At 45.6% G+C, this 5,000-nt stretch overlaps 2 non-coding genes across 2 annotated transcripts; both read left to right on the top strand.

The window, feature by feature from the left end:
• Window positions 1-2,328: 2,328 nt before the first annotated feature.
• On the top strand, window positions 2,329-4,234 carry LOC123719638. The gene has a single exon (XR_006755703.1). It is a non-coding gene; the product is annotated as a small subunit ribosomal RNA (ribosomal RNA).
• A 351-nt stretch (window positions 4,235-4,585) lies between these two features.
• Window positions 4,586-4,742, top strand: LOC123719637. Its single transcript, XR_006755702.1, has one exon. It is a non-coding gene; the product is annotated as a 5.8S ribosomal RNA (ribosomal RNA).
• The last annotated feature ends 258 nt before the right edge of the window (window positions 4,743-5,000 follow it).

Below are 5,000 nucleotides of genomic sequence, written 5' to 3'. Positions count from 1 at the left end.
TTTTTTTTTTTTTTTTTTTCTTCAAATAAACCCACATTGCCATTTCTCTGAGCGTGTGCTGCGAGCTTCAACGAGAAACATTCGGCGCGAAACTGTCGAGCGGCCGGCCGTCGCGCGCCGCACCTGTACGAGAAACATTTTCCTCTGACGTTGCATCGGAATAATTATTATAATTCATTATTATACATACATACATACATACATACATACATATTATTAATAAATATAATTGTTTTTTCTTTTCTTCAAATAAACCCACATTGCCATTTCTCTGAGCGTGTGCTGCGAGCTTCAACGAGAAACATTCGGCGCGAAACTGTCGAGCGGCCGGCCGTCGCGCGCCGCACCTGTACGAGAAACATTTTCCTCTGACGTTGCATCGGAATAATTATTATAATTCATTATTATACATACATACATACATACATACATACATACATACATACATACATATTATTAATAAATATAATTGTTTTTTTTGTTTTTTCTTTTCTTCAAATAAACCCACATTGCCATTTCTCTGAGCGTGTGCTGCGAGCTTCAACGAGAAACATTCGGCGCGAAACTGTCGAGCGGCCGGCCGTCGCGCGCCGCACCTGTACGAGAAACATTTTCCTCTGACGTTGCATCGGAATAATTATTATAATTCATTATTATACATACATACATACATACATACATACATATTATTAATAAATATAATTGTTTTTTCTTTTCTTCAAATAAACCCACATTGCCATTTCTCTGAGCGTGTGCTGCGAGCTTCAACGAGAAACATTCGGCGCGAAACTGTCGAGCGGCCGGCCGTCGCGCGCCGCACCTGTACGAGAAACATTTTCCTCTGACGTTGCATCGGAATAATTATTATAATTCATTATTATACATACATACATACATACATACATACATACATACATACATACATATTATTAATAAATATAATTGTTTTTTTTGTTTTTTCTTTTCTTCAAATAAACCCACATTGCCATTTCTCTGAGCGTGTGCTGCGAGCTTCAACGAGAAACATATCTATCAATACAAATGTCTATGCAAAAAAAAGAAAACAAACAAAATCATATCAGTCAATAAAATAAATAATAATATTTTTTTACTACTACTACTACTACTACTAGTACTACTACGTGCTACTACTGCACGCCAATACACATACATAATAAAATGAAAAATCGTCTCTCTCTCGCTCGCTCTACGAGAAACATTCGACGTCCGCTCCAATGCCGACGCGGACTATTGCTCTCGGTATAGATGTGGAGCGAAACAGTCGTGCGCACAGCGTCGACTCGTTCTCGTTGCCGCGCGTCGTTCGTCTCAAATAGACACGAACGACGGACGAGAGAGAATGTGTTCTTGTTTTTGTGTTTGTGCGAAGTGTGAGAATATTATATACATATATTCGCGCATGGATGATATAGATATGGGTATGGATTTTCGGAGGAAATTATATCAAATTCGTATTTCGAATGCGAGACCGCCGAGATCTTTCCCAGCTCTCTCTCTCTCTGTGTGTGTGGTGTATAGTACATTTTATATATCTCTCTTGTGTCAACACAAAATAACAAAGAATATACATACTACTCCTCCTCATATTTTATATAATATAATATAAAATTATATTATAGCACCGCGTTCGCAGACCGTATGGTGATGTTACCAATCGACCAAGATTTGGGACCGTCTCCCCCGGTGTTATCTGTGATGTTAAAAGAATACGCTTCTAGGCACACCTCAACGCAGGGCGCCTAGCGTGTTCGACACGTGCGCGGTCGCCACGGCGACCGTATATGGAAAGAATGTATAAAAGAGGACGCACACGCGCCCATCGTCGAAACGGTGTGCGCAGCGTCGTGTTGGAATTTATCCCTCAAGCTCCGGGCGTTGATCGTATCTAGTGCGAATCATGCGTGTGTGTGCGCATGTAATTGCCAGCCGAGTTTTAATATGTTTACAATAACGTATTGAATAAAAATTGAGAAGTTGCGTTTAGATGAATGTTCAATTTTCAAATTGTCACAACATCGATTCCCGCCCGCGGGGTCGTGTTCGTTGCAGTTTTATGTCCCTCACAGTGGTCGAGCATCGTTGTACATCACCTCGTTGCGAGATCGTGACGGGACGGCCGCTCGTAGACCGGTCAAAGTTAGTCTATCGATATGAAGCGCGAACGTCGCGTCGCGTGCAAATTCGACGCGTTACGTTCACGCGTGTCGAGAAGGCGCGCGCGCAAGCGCGCGCCCCTCGACGCCGCCGAGCCAGCGGCTCGCCGAAGCCGCGTGACCGCGGTGTAGGCGTGTCGTTTGCGTAAGCAGCTCCCTGGTTGATCCTGCCAGTAGTTATATGCTTGTCTCAAAGATTAAGCCATGCATGTCTCAGTGCAAGCCGTATTAAGGCGATACCGCGAATGGCTCAATATATCAGTTTTGGTTCCTTAGATCTTACTCAGTTACTTGGATAACTGTGGTAATTCTAGAGCTAATACATGCAATCAGAACTCTGACCAGTGATGGGATGAGTGCTTTTATTAGATCAAAACCAATCGGCGGAGGGCCATGCGTCCGAAGTCGTTAATTTTGATGAATCTGGATAACTTTTGCCGATCGCACGGTCCAGTACCGGCGACGCATCTTTCAAATGTCTGCCTTATCAACTTTCGATGGTAGTTTCTGCGACTACCATGGTTGTCACGGGTAACGGGGAATCAGGGTTCGATTCCGGAGAGGGAGCCTGAGAAACGGCTACCACATCCAAGGAAGGCAGCAGGCGCGCAAATTACCCACTCCCGGCACGGGGAGGTAGTGACGAAAAATAACGATACGGGACTCTTACGAGGCCTCGTAATCGGAATGAGTACACTTTAAATATTTTAACGAGGAACAATTGGAGGGCAAGTCTGGTGCCAGCAGCCGCGGTAATTCCAGCTCCAATAGCGTATACTAAAATTGTTGCGGTTAAAAAGCTCGTAGTTGCATTTGTGCGCCGCGCTGTCGGTGCACCGCATCCGCGGTGATACTGACACGTCTGCGGAGCATATCGTCGGTGAGCCGGCGGTAAAACGCCGGTTCAATATCAAAATCCTATCGCGGTGCTCTTCGGTGAGTGTCGAGGTGGGCCGACAATTTTACTTTGAACAAATTAGAGTGCTCAAAGCGGGCTCAAAATGCCGCTTGAATATTTCGTGCATGGAATAATAGAATATGATCTCGGTTCTATTTTGTTGGTTTTCAGAACTCCGAGGTAATGATTAATAGGGATAACTGGGGGCATTCGTATTGCGACGTTAGAGGTGAAATTCTTGGATCGTCGCAAGACGAACATCAGCGAAAGCATTTGCCAAAGGTGTTTTCATCAATCAAGAACGAAAGTTAGAGGTTCGAAGGCGATTAGATACCGCCCTAGTTCTAACCGTAAATATGTCATCTAGCGATCCGCCGACGTTACTACAATGGCTCGGCGGGCAGCTTCCGGGAAACCAAAGATTTTGGACTCCGGGGGGAGTATGGTTGCAAAGCTGAAACTTAAAGGAATTGACGGAAGGGCACCACCAGGAGTGGAGCCTGCGGCTTAATTTGACTCAACACGGGAAATCTCACCAGGCCCGGACACCGGAAGGATTGACAGATTAACAGCTCTTTCTTGATTCGGTGGGTGGTGGTGCATGGCCGTTCTTAGTTGGTGGAGCGATTTGTCTGGTTAATTCCGGTAACGAACGAGACTCTAGCCTGCTAAATAGGCGTCGTCATTCAAGGTGTGCGCGACTCTCGGGGAGCGCAACTCACTGGCGACGTATTAAAATTCTTCTTAGAGGGACCGGCGGCTTCGAGCCGCACGAGATTGAGCAATAACAGGTCTGTGATGCCCTTAGATGTCCTGGGCCGCACGCGCGCTACACTGAAGGAATCAACATGTTCTCCCTGGCCTAGAGGCCCGGGCAACCCGTTGAAACTCCTTCGTGCTGGGGATTGGGGTTTGCAATTATCCCCCATAAACGAGGAATTCCTAGTAAGCGCGAGTCATAAGCTCGCGTTGATTACGTCCCTGCCCTTTGTACACACCGCCCGTCGCTACTACCGATTGAATGATTTAGTGAGGTCTTCGGACCGACACGCGGTGGCCTCACGGCCGTCGGCGTTGCTGGGAAGTTGACCAAACTTGATCATTTAGAGGAAGTAAAAGTCGTAACAAGGTTTCCGTAGGGGAACCTGCGGAAGGATCATTAACGTTGGTTTTTTCTTTTTGTTTTGTTGTTGTCAAAGACTCGCAAAAAAAGAAAAAAATACAAAAAACACGTGAATGATACGAATCAAAATCGAATCCGAGACGGTTGACTCTCTCTCGTCGATTCGCGACGTGTGCGTTGCGACACGCTTTGATTAGCGTTCGCTATCGCCTATTGATACTTTGAAATAATATTTTAATTTTTGTGTACAACCACGCAAATAAAAGAGATTTTCTTTCTTTTCATTTGTCGTACACGTTAATGATAAGTATTATTTTCAAATTTTTTTGTTTAATTTTTTCGCACCTTTTATATTTTCTCATACAAAAACACACACAAAAACAAAACGATTACCCTGAACGGTGGATCACTTGGCTCGCGGGTCGATGAAGAACGCAGTTAACTGCGCGTCATAGTGTGAACTGCAGGACACATTTGAACATCGACATTTCGAACGCACATTGCGGTCCGTGGAGAAATATCCAGGACCACTCCTGTCTGAGGGCCGGCTGCATAAAAACAAAAAGCCACACTGTTCGCGTGACGAGCGGCGATCGCTGCGACTCCGGTCGTAGCGCCGCATCTCTGTCGCGCGTGCAATTGACGGTTTCGCTAGGCCGCCGAGCGGCCGAACGATCCGTTCGAATATATGTTCGATTACGACTCGTCATCCGTATTGGCCGTGTTAAGCCACGTCTATACGATACTTTTGTCGCACAAATAAATTCTCCCCGCCGCACCGTGTCTCCCGCGGCACGGGTGCGCG

This window comes from Pieris brassicae, unplaced genomic scaffold (genome assembly GCF_905147105.1).
Source record: "Pieris brassicae unplaced genomic scaffold, ilPieBrab1.1, whole genome shotgun sequence".
Classification (NCBI taxonomy): Eukaryota; Metazoa; Arthropoda; class Insecta; order Lepidoptera; family Pieridae; genus Pieris; species Pieris brassicae.
This window is presented reverse-complemented; position numbering and strand designations above follow the sequence as displayed.